Source organism: Schistocerca cancellata, chromosome 8 (assembly GCF_023864275.1).
Source record: "Schistocerca cancellata isolate TAMUIC-IGC-003103 chromosome 8, iqSchCanc2.1, whole genome shotgun sequence".
Classification (NCBI taxonomy): Eukaryota; Metazoa; Arthropoda; class Insecta; order Orthoptera; family Acrididae; genus Schistocerca; species Schistocerca cancellata.
The window spans coordinates 272,731,938-272,744,511 of NC_064633.1; positions in this window are offsets into that span (position 1 = coordinate 272,731,938).

Consider the following 12,574-nt stretch of genomic DNA (forward strand, 5'->3'; position numbering starts at 1 on the left):
AGCACCCAGTTCCCGAGCGAAGAATATCTCCGACCCTGCCCCGAATCAAACTCGGACCTCACGATCTAGAGACAGCAATGCCGACCACTACATCACGAGCTGCGGACACACTTTACGTACAAAATCTAGCGATGAAAATCAATGTGGGCAAATTTGAAAAGTTAGAGCAAATGACTCAGTTCAGAAACCTCAGTTTATAGTGATGGGTAGATAAGCGAGGACTTCGTAGTGAAAGTAGAAAATCTGTGGGTCCTTTAGTCAGTTTGCTGTCATGCCACTTACCTAGAGCTGCGCTCTATCGACACTACGTTTCCATAGTTTTGGTACACTACATCGATGACGTAGTAAATGACAGGATTACCGGTAGTATTGGCAGCACTGGTAGGGAAAGAAACATAAATGAATGTTAAAGAGAGAAACTGGGACCCGACAACGTGATTGATATGTTTATTTTACACCTAACTAGAACAGCACGTCATTTCGTTGTGTATTTTGTATCCTTAAATAATACAAACAGCCTTTTATAAGTAATAAAAATTTGTTGATCGTAAAATTTCTACTCTTTTGTGTATCTATAGCAAATTCTTCTGATGCAAGCACAGTTCACATGCGCAGACATAAAAAATAATGTAAATCTTTTTGTTGTTTTGTACTCAGCAGAGCGTTCTTCATCATATTCAAAGGCAAGGTTTTCTCGTAGTTATTATTTTGCACACGACAGAACGTACTTTTTCATGATCAAAGGCAAGAGTTTCCTGTTATTAAAGAGGTAACGCCCGATAGATATGCAACGCAATCAACACGGTTAGAAGTTTAACTGATCAAAGCTACTAGGAAAACTACCCTAGTCTACGCTTACTTATGGTAGCCTACGGGAGTATTAAAATTCTACAATTAACAGAGTAGACTGATTATTGTGTTTTCTGCAGTACAGACAGTGCGGAAGACCGAATCGTCACCGTCTCGGTTACCGTCCCCTCCAGATTGCATGGTTTCTGCTAGTTAACCATCGAGAACTCGCTGGACATGCGCTCGCTAAGCCAGCAGGCCCTATCGACTCCGCCGGTGGTGGCATGCAAAGTACGAGGCAGATTCAGGCCGACGCCTCAACTTTTCCCATCAGACGGCGTGCAGTATCCCGAATAATCCGGCACGCACCACTTGCGGCCTCAGTGCCGTAGTATCAGAAACTAGGCGCTCAGCCCTGTAACTGCCTTGTTGTCCGCCTGCTGCTGCATAAAAACGGCGACAGACACGCTGCAGTACACGTTCTGACATCAGGCTAAAAAGTGTCCGCAGTGTAGACCATAGTGTCATCTGGCACCTGATTTCAACTGTGAAGGATTACGAGGGAGAGCAACGAACAACTGAGTTAATCGCTGCATTCCTTTTATCCCTTACTGGCTACAGTGCCCGGCGCTGCCCGGGATGTTTAATATCTACCACAGAAATTGATCAACTCAGTGCCTACTACCATTTGTAATTCATTATTTCAAACAAATTTTCGCAAATTGTATATATTCCCTGTATGAAAAGATGGTTAGTTGCGCCATAAGGCCGGCCGTTGTGGTCGAGCGGTTCTAGGCGCTTCAGTCCGGAACAGCGCTGCTGCTACGGTCGCAGGTTCGAATCCTGCCTCGGGCATGGATGTGTGTGATGTCCTTAGGTTAGTTAGGTTTAAGTAGTTCTAAGTCTAGGGGACTGATGACCGCAGATGATATGTCCCATAGTGCTTAAAGCCATTTGAACCTTTTTTTTTTTTTTTTTTTTTTTTTTTTTTTGCGTCGTGTGTTGTTGCATTTTGCGGTAAGTATTTCCTTGTGTTTTTGGAAAATTCATCTCCTCAGTACAAGGAAAATCCAGCTGAAGTTGCAAATTTTACTTTTTCGTATTCACTGGATGACTAGTCTCAGGCTGGGTCCATTTTCAGATCATCGCAACAGATATACTATGATTTGAAAATGGGCATACAGATAATTCTGTTGCACATTATCGGCATGGTTTTTGCATTTTCGGAAATAACAATTTCACTACTTGTTATGATGATTTGAAAATGGGCCTCGGTCAGAAATTAGTAAGTGATCGAAGAAAAAGAAAATAAGTAAGTGAAATTTGCAACTTTGGCTGATTTCTCGTGGTAATGATTAACAGAAATTGCTGACCTACAATTAGGAACCTCCAGCATGCTGGAGGTTCCTAAATTTGTCTACTATTGTCTCAACTTAGTTTTCTCTATTTCAGGTAAAGCTGTCAAATTGTTCCAAAATTTTATGGGGCAGTTCGGGAAATTTCGTGTTCTGTTCGAACTTTTGATTGGCCTGCAATCTAATGACTTTCATTGGTACTATAACTACAACATGCCTCAGAGTTTGTATGGCACTATGGATTTTAATAATAACTGTGAAACAAGGACTAAAATATCTTCTAGGCTATAAGTCATTTGCAACAACGGCAACTGATCAATAAATAAAAGTTTGCAATCATTTCCTGTAAAATTATCGAGCATTCGCTCGTCCCGCAGTCTAGTGAAGTCTGATAGTACTATCTCCAAGACGGATATTGCCACTGTAATTTATTTTCACGGTAGTAATTACATTCGGTTAACTACGATATATTTCGTTTGTTAGGCATTTAATTTGACGTTTATTTTCTTCATTGTTTCATCCGAATGTAGAAATTTCACGTAAATCGGCCAAGAACTTTTCGAGATGTTTGGTGACAACGTTTCTCCTTTAAATATATCATATGCATGTCTATTTAAATACTGTGTATATTTAAAAAATTATAGCCTATCTCTGCACAAATGTTCATTAGAGGACGGTATAGAAATCTGAAGTAACTCGGCCAAGACCTTTTTATACGTTTTGGTGACAACCTTTACCCTTCATACATTATGTACATGTATGCCTCAGGTCAGATTGCGAAATCTTGTGTAGACAGTGATCTTCCTCTTGTCTTGAAGATAGAATGTGCAAAATTTCATCAAGATGGGAATAAAACTTTTGATGTGTATGAATTACAAGCAAACGGACACGCTTACAAGTCCGTAAGGTGCAAAAGCGCACTTACAGATCCCTGGAAAGAGTGGTCTCTGACACGTCACGTACAATCATACGAAGTTATCAATAGAGGCAGGACACAAGCGGCTGTCATTGTCCCTAAAGCAGTTCCAATAGGTTGGACGAATGATTATTGGTAACACTTTTGGACATCGGAATCAAGACGTGGTCAAACACACTGTCTAGTACAGGTGTTACGTTCTTTGGGGTCGTCAGGGGTGAAACAGCCCTTATCACGTACGGTACCCCGCAGTTACCACTGAAACAGCCGGAGAGAGCAATAATCGTGAGGGCGCTGCTAGCTGCAGCCAGAAAAAACACCGTGCACACGCCAGAAGGAAAAGAAAAGGAAAGAGGAGCGGAACGAGAAAATTTGTTGGCCTGCACGAGATGTGGAGCGTTTCCCCCCGTAACCCTTCCGTGTAATTAGGTCTCATTAGGGCAGGTAATTTCTAGTCACGGCGTCCGACACAATGCCGGCCAATTGCGCGTCCCGACCTGAGGCGACGTGCGCTGCCCTTTATCTGGTGCGCGCTTTTTGTGCCACCAGCCAGGGGCTAAGGGCAAAGTCAGTGGCACAGGTAAAGGGGGGAGTAGCTGCTCAACACTGCTAACACACCTGCTGGGGCTCACACTAGGCCACGGAGTAATACCACCAACCTGCAGATGCCCTTTACACCTGGACCTCGCGGTTCTTCACTGTTGTTATTTAACATGAGCGCGTCGAAAAAAATGGGTCAAAGGGCTTTGAGCACTATGGGACTTAACATCTGAGGTCATCAGTCCCCTAGAACTTAGAACTACTTAAACCTAACTAACCTAAGGACATCACACACATCCATGCCCGAGGCAGGATTCGAACATGCGACCGTAGCGGTTGCGCGGTTCCAGAATGCAGCGCCTAGAACCTCTCGGCCACCCCGGCCGGCTGAGCGCGTCGCGTTAATTCCCAACGAACTCCGTGGAAGACGCTGCAGGAAAGACGACCTGAGTCACGCAAACACTTTATTTTTACACTTCAAGATAAGCCACCAAGCTATTCCTTCATATGAAAACTATATGTCCAAACCGCTGGCCCCGATTTATGCTTGCGTTATCATGATATTTCTGGAGACCGAATATTTCCTCTGTAGAAATCAATAAAGACAGCTCAAACAACGATCATGTGAAACACAGTCCGCTCTGCTCGTCCACGAGACGTAGAAAACCGTAGCTACCGACTTCCAGGTTGATGGCGTGTTCTTTGACTTCCGGGAGGCATTCGACACAGTTCTTCACCAATGAGCAAAATACAAGCTTACAGAATAGATTAGCTTAGTGACTCGACCGAAGAGTTCTTGGGAACCCGAACACCTCTCCTCGCTTTTAAAGGAGAGGAATCGTCAGATGTATACGTAACTTCACGCTGATCCCAAATTAGCGCTGAAGGACCACTACTTTTCAGTATGTCTGGATGACTTAGTGGATAATATCGGAAGCTCCATTAGGCTTCTCGTGGATGATATTCTTACACACAGAGAAATCAACACGCTGGGAAATTGTGCCGAAGTACAGGGAGACCTGCACGGCATCTTCTCAGGCTGCTGGGATTGGCAATTGAACCTCGATACAAACAAATGTAATTTACTGTGAATTTGTAGGTAGAAAGGTTCGTTATTGTATGATCAAACATTTGCAAGACAATCACTGCAAGCAGTCACAACCAATAAGAATCTGAGAATATGTGTACCGAGAGACTTGATGTGGAATGAGCACATCAAACTAATCGCAGGAAAGACAGATACCAGATGCTGTTATTGACCATCCCTACATTTTAACCAAGTATTACCGTAAATTTATTTTCTCTCCAATTCGATTTTGTATCTCAACATTAATTACTTGAGCTGCTCTTAGGGTTTCTTTACTTTCTATTGCCATTCTGAATTTTAGTTCCTCTCTACTTCGAGCATCGTCACAAGCACTTTACAGCCCAGATCATGAAACTCTTCTACTACTCTTCGTGTTTTATTTTCTAACCTAGTTCCCTCAGCACCGCCAGATTCAATTCAACTACACTCCATAACCCTGTTTCACTCTTGTTGATGTTCACGTTAATGCATGTTTCCAAAACATTATCCATCCCGTTTCACTGCTATTCCAATCCTTTAGCGTCTCTGATAGAATTACGACTGTTAATGAAATGAAAATCTTAATTATGTTCTATTATACAAATGAGACAATACCAGAAAAACTGAAGTTACATCATTTTTCGGCGTAGTCCTCCATGACTTGTAATGCACTCATTCCACCACTTCGGAAGTGCAGGGGTACCTCGTGACGTTTTTTTTTGTGAATTCACCCACTCCTGCACTGCTATTTTCAGTTTTTAGCCCTTCTGAAATCCTTGGCTTCCAGCGCTTCTTTGAGCCGTTCGGAGACGTGAATTTCACTCGGGGTGAAGTCTGTTGAGTAAGGTGTATGTTCAAGACATATAGATTTCGTAATCTGCATTATTGCTACATTTGAAAGGGCAATATGGAACGGGCACTTTAGAAGCCCTCGTCGTTAAAAAAATGGCTCTGAGCACTATGGGACTTAACTTCTAAGGTCATCAGTCCCCTAGAACTTAGAACTACTTAAACCTAACAAACCTAAGGACATCACACACATCCATGCCCAAGGCAGGATTCGAACCTGCGACCGTAGCGGCCGCGCGGTTCCAGACTGTAGCGCCTTTAACCGCTTGGCCACCACGGCCGGCCCCTCGTCGTTACCTCCTGATTTTAGAGCGGAGTTGATTTTGTAGGAGACGTGAGTATGAATTACTGGAGGTTGTTAATTCCCTTTCCACGTAATGCTCCAAATACTATTCGCGCCCCAAAGAAGTGCACATGACTTTTCATGCTGGTTAATGAGTTAATAAGATCATTTTTTCCCGAAAAGCTTGGCCGATCTTTTCGATCCATATTGGTGACATTGCATCTAGGTGTCACCTGCTGTAACAGCACTGTCCAAAAATTCATCACCTGTGACCTGGAAACGACACAAATGTTCCTCTCGAGTGTCAACGCGACTGTTTTTTAACCCAGCTGTAAACTTACGTGACAATCACCTTGCAGAGACTTTCTTGAATATATTAGCACATAATGGGCAATATATCCAAAACAGTGGCTATTTAGTTCACAGCAATACACCTGTTTTCCTCCACAAGCTCTCCCACTGCTAGAATATTTTTATTCCTCATTACGTGGTGTCCCTGCCCCTTGCAACAAGCGTCTAGCACAGAAGTTGTGCTCGTTTTAAACTAACTGCAGCACTCGTACAGTTTCTGCTGGAATAAATACGAAACAGTGTACTGTGCGTTTTTCTTGCAATGCACTTCCACTGATTTCACAACTTCACTACTCAAAACATTTATCACCGATCGCTGCTCCAACGCGATGCAAGTCAACAGTGGGGGTAGCCATCTTTACAATGATACAACTTTGTCGTCCGAAGAGTGAGGTGCAAAAGTAATTATGGCACCCGTGATGAAATTATATGGAAATACAGTCGTTGCCAGAACCAATAACGAATGAGAGACTGTGGCGTAACCCGTCCAGGGAAGTTGACAAACGCCTCCAACCGGCCGGTGTGGCCGAACGATTCTAGGCGCTTCAGTCCAGAACCGCGCCACTGCTACGGTCGCAGGTTCGAATCCTGCCTCGGGCATGGATGTGTGTGATGTCCTTAGGTTAGTTAGGTTTAAGTAGTTTTAAGTTCTAGGGGACTGATGACCTCAAATGTTGAGTCCCATAGTGCTCAGAGCCATTTGAACCAAACGCCACAGCATCAGCTTGCTTATTTACGCCTGAGCGCAGCGCTACTCAGCCCGGTAACAAATCATCGCCTAAGACGACAGCGTCGCTTCTCCACAGAGGCAGCAGTGCGATAATTGTGTTAGATAGAACTCTGCATAAAAGTTTATAGTCAACAGTACTATGTGAGAAGAGACCAGTATCTTGTTCTGCATGAAGCGATACGTTGATGTTCGGAGACAGTAATGAATACCCATGACGTTCCTGTGTACATGGATTTTTACGAAGTTAAGTATTTCGTTATGTTCATGTTGTAATAAAGTAATCTAATATTTTACATGTTATAGTATCATCTCGGCTCCACAAAGAGTAAAACTGAAAATCCAGCACTGTACTCATGAGTGTTATTTTATCTCGTACAACACTTTTCTGTGATGCAACAACAGGGTGCCGACTACTGGACATTTACGAAAACACAAGGATGGCACCTGCCAACTTCTAAAAAAATGGTTCAAATGGCTCTGGGTACTATGGGACTTAACATCTATGGTCATCAGTCCCCTAGAACTTAGAACTACTTAAACCTAACTAACCTAAAGACATCACACAACACCCAGTCATCACGAGGCAGAGAAAAATCCCTGACCCCGCCGGGAATCGAACCCGGGAACCCGGACGCGGGAAGCGAGAACGCTACCGCACGACCACGAGCTGCGGACGCCAACTTCTAACTCTATGGGACAACTTCTAGGAATTTTAATGCGCTTTTAAGATTTCCATTTTAATCGCGCTCGTACATTGTCATTGAGTCATTTCAAAGTTTTAATTTCGGCTTCCTCAGCTTTACTTCCCTATCCAAATTTCTGAGCGGTTTTCTTAACCGCTAAATGTACAGACTGAATAACGTCAGGAAGAGGCTACCGTGGTGTCTCAGTCTCGCTGCTTCCGACATGGAGACATACAAGAATGAGAACACGGATGACCTGCCAACACAGCTGCAGCCGCTATGTCGGGAATGGCGGTAACGCCTGGCCAGGAGAAACCTAGCGAGGCGAGCATTTAATTTCGGTGAGAGCCGCGGGTTACCCGCAGCTGACCCCAGGCGGGAGCGCCGGCCAGCGACTGCGCTACGGCGTAGTGCGGCTCCGATCGTCGGAGCGAGTAGGTTTTTCGGCGGGCTGTTTGTTTTTATTGGCTTCCGATATCGAGGCGAGCACCGGATATCGGTGTTTTCCTCGCGAGTGAGGTAGCTAAACGAGCGCTTGCCGCGGCCTGGCTGCTTGTTCCCTTTGCCTACTGAGAACCACCGGGCATGAGTAATGCCAAAGGTCTCCGATAGCCTTTGGCTCGTTCACCGATTTTGCTTGTATTCCCTCTGCGGTGGCAAAACCCTACCCCTTTCCGGTTCCCCATCGTTTGTACGAATAGACTAAGGTTACAAGAGAGAGAGAGAGAGAGAGAGAGAGAGAGACCGGAGGGGGGGGAGGGGAGACTGAGGCAACGTACGTTGGAAACAAAGACTGAGGAACCGTTATTACTCTTACAGCAATGAGGCGTCTTGTCATCTTCTACAAACCATGAAGGAAGTATACACACAACGGGTCATCAATATCACCTGTTGTAAATACTTGGAATCTAACAAGTGCTTCTTTAGTGGGATGCTCTTTTCAAGCGTTTTCGAGTATTTGAAGATCGAAGTTTACCAGCCTATTGAATACCATAACCGAGCGCCTGCCGTACATCATAAATGTTAGCGCAGTTGGCTAAGGCGACAAACTAGATGTCTTCCTGTTCTGCGTTAGAGCCATTTTTCTGCTGATCAGTCACCAAACACTTTGGCTGCTACAACTTACCGTGTTTCTTAGGAAAAGAATAATAATAATAATAATAATAATAATAATAGGCGATCTACTAATAAAGTTAAAAAAAAATAACGGACGTGGCTACGAAGTGACTTCTAGCCTGGTATGGATATGCACCATGGTTGATGGGAGTGTTAAACAATCATCAAGAAGTGTGAGGTATACCCCGGACATCTCTCAGGAGAATGCTTAAGTAAATGAGGTTCCAGGACAAACTACGAAGAAGGAAAGACACTTGCACTGTGGACAAAGGAGACAAAGAAATAATGAAGACAGACAATGTACAACTACTGGGCGAACATCAAAACTCACTCCAAATACTATATCTGGGTGTCGTGGTCTTATTTGGCGCATACGAAACAAGAAGAAGAAGGAGATGGAGGAGATGAAGAAGCAGAAGAAGAAGAAGAAGAAGAAGAAGAAGAATAGTGATGATCATTGTCATACAATCGTGGCGAGATATAATCAATATATAATGAGAAACAGAGATAAAACGGTCATATATTGATAGATATCACCATATGCGTATCGCAATGAGATCATAAGGGCTGTGAGTAATGTGTACTGTGTATGCGGTAGATGGCTGATAACATCGAGAAACGAATGCTCATTTTATCACGATTTCTAATTTGCGTCTCAATTATACCTCGCTGCGAATGTACCAGAATGATTACCATTGTCTTTATTACTATTCTTATTATTCTTTTTGTTGTTGTTGGTTTCAGAAGAAATATAATTCGCTGTAATAAGGCAAGAGTTTGGTTCAGATTGGAAAAACAGTTAATAGGAATAAAGCAATACTTCATAAGTGATTGGTCACAGACTTTCTGTATTTATATATCATTAATGTACAGTCATAGTGTTCTAGTTTCCAAAATGAATAGGCAGATGAAAAACAAGTAAGTAAACTGTCCATTATTTCAAAAGCAATCGCCTTAAGTGTTACTACATTTATCCCACTGCGATATAAGAAGGAGCCAACGGCCTTGCGCTGGGGTAACACCGTTCCCGTCAGATCACCGAAGTTAAGCGCTGTCGGGCTGGTCTAGCACTTGGATGGGCGACCATCCGGTCTGCCGAGCGCCGTTGGCAAGGGGGTGCACTCAGCCCTTGAGAGGAAAACTGAAGAACTACTTGATCGAGAAGCAGCGGCTTCGGTTTCGTAAACTGGCATACGGCCGGGAGAGCGGTGTGCTGACCACATGCCCCTCCATATCTGCATCCAGTGATGCCTGTGGGCTGAGGAAGACACAGCGGCCGGTCGAAACCGTTGGGCCTTGATGGCCAGTTCGGGCGGAGTTTAGTTTAGTTTTTGGACGAGACGGACAATGCCTTCACGGAAAAAAAGCTTTCGGTTGTCTATAGAATGACAATTGTACACAGCCGTGTACATCTTCGTCCGAAGCAAATCGACGAGCACTAATGGTCTTCTTAAGGTATCCAAAAGTACAGAAATCACACTGGGAGAGATCAGTACTGTTTGGAGGACATGGAAGGGCTTCCCAGCGATACTTCTGGAGCGTACTGGAAGCAATATTGGCAACATGTGGTCGGGTATTTTGTTGACAGGTTGTCTCGACTACCCTGGCGAAGTTTCACTGGGATGATCTTGCACATCCTCCGTACAGTCCCGATTTCACCCCATGATATTTTTGTATTTTTGGAGCCCGGAAGAAAGACATTGCCTTACGTCGATTTGCTTCTGACGAAGAGGTGCACGCCTGGGCACAACCGCAGACGTGTTTGCTTGAAAGCATTGACCATCTTGTCTCACAGCAGGATAAAAGTTATTAACAGTTATGGCGGTTACCTTTGAAATAATGAAAAGTTTACTTATTTTTTCCATCTATCGCGCTCCCCTTATAGGTTTCCACGCCATCAGTTCGAAGCTACAGCTCTCATTTCCGAAGCTTTTCACGTAAGATGCACCAAGTATTTCAGTCCGAAAACATAACCGCCATTATTTTGTACATACAGTGTATGCTGCCTACAAGGTAACTGTAACGGTGTATCAATTTTGTTCCTAACATACAAGGAGTATACAATAAGTAATGCTACTCATTTTTTTCACAGCCAATGTCTGTTGAAAAAATTTGGGATTTGTTTCGGCATTTCGTGGAATATTCCCGCTTCAACCCCTGTAGTTTCAGCAAGTTACGATGGATGGCAGCACTATACATAGCCTACAAAATGACTTCTACAACGGTGGTGTGTTCGAAGCACAGAGCTGTCACTGAGTTTTTTTGGCAGAAAACCAGAGCATCGCAGATATTCGTAGGTGCTTGCAGAATGTATACGGAAACATGGCAGTGAAGGAAAACACGATGAGTCTTTGGGCAAAGTGTCTGTCATCATCGCAGCAACGTCACGCAAAATTTTCTGTAACTCCGCCTGCCGGCCGGCTGCACACAGCTTGTCTCCTGCGTTGTTGCAACGGGCAGACACACTCACTCGAAGAGCCCAATTGAACACCTCGCTGCTCAGCTGGATGTCTCTGTTGTTAGTGGTGACTGACACACTCACCCGCCAGGGGGGTACTCAAACGTGTGTGCCCGTTAGGTTCTTAATCGCCTAGCAGAAGACCATAAAGAGCAACAAAGGAGCGTCTGTGCGGAATTTCTTTCGCTTTACGAGGCTGGTCGTGATAGTACGAGGATGATGGGGAGGTTACTGATGCAGCAAGACGTGGGCTTCGCCTTCCCCAGTAGAGTGGTACAAACAACTTTCTGGAGAGGGCAACCACAGCTCAGAGCCACTATAACAATAACAATATTGGACACTCAATAACCATTCAAATTATCATTATAGTTTTAACATTTAGGAAGTCAAGAATGATGTTTCCAAAAGTCGCATAGCTGTGTGAATGTGCTTTATTCGCTACTATCGGTTTCATGTCAGGTGTATACGGACTGCAGGTTTATACTAGTTACATTTCCATATTGTAGGTGGACAATTACGGAGCCCCAGCATTCGGGAAGTTGTCCAGTTTAAGAGTCATACCACAGTGGCGGGTTTTCATAATAAAATTCAGTACACCCAAAAGATGCTTGTCGAAGTGTACAAAGCATGACTGTTGAATGAGCCAGGCTGGACAACAGCCCTAAGGATATACAGTACTGGCCATTAAAACTGCTACACCAAGGAGAAATGCAGATGATAAACGGGTATTCATTGGACAAATATATTATACTAGAACTGACATGTGATTAAATTTTCAAGCAATTTGGGAGCATAGATCCTGAGAAATCAGTACCCATAACAACCGCCTCTGGCCGTAATAACGGCCTTGATACGCCTGGACATTGAGTCAAACAGAGCTTGGATGACGTGTACAGGTACAGCTGCCAATGCAGCTACAACACAATACCACAGTTCATCAAGAGTAGTGACTGGCGTATTGTGACGAGCCAGTTGCTCGGCCACCATTGACCGGACTTTTCAATTGGTGAGAGATCTGCAGAATATGCTGGCCAGGACAGCAGTCGAACATTTTCTGTATCCAGAAAGGCCCGTACAGGAGCTGCAACATGCGGTCGTGCATTATCCGGCTGAAATGTAGGGTTTCGCAGGGATCGAATGAAGGGTGGTCGTAACACATATGAAATGTAACGTCTACTGTTCAAAGTGCCGTCAATGCGAACAAGAGGTGACCGAGACGTATAACCAATGGCAACCCATACCATCACGCCGGGTGGCGAAGACGAATACACCCTTCCAATGTGAATTCACCGCGATGTCGCCAAATACGAATTCGACAATCATGATGCTGTAAACAGAACCTGGATTCATCCGAAAAAATAAAGTTTTGCCATTCGTGCACACAGGTTCGTCGAGTACACCATTGCAGGCGGTCCTGTCTGTAATGCAGCGTCAAGGG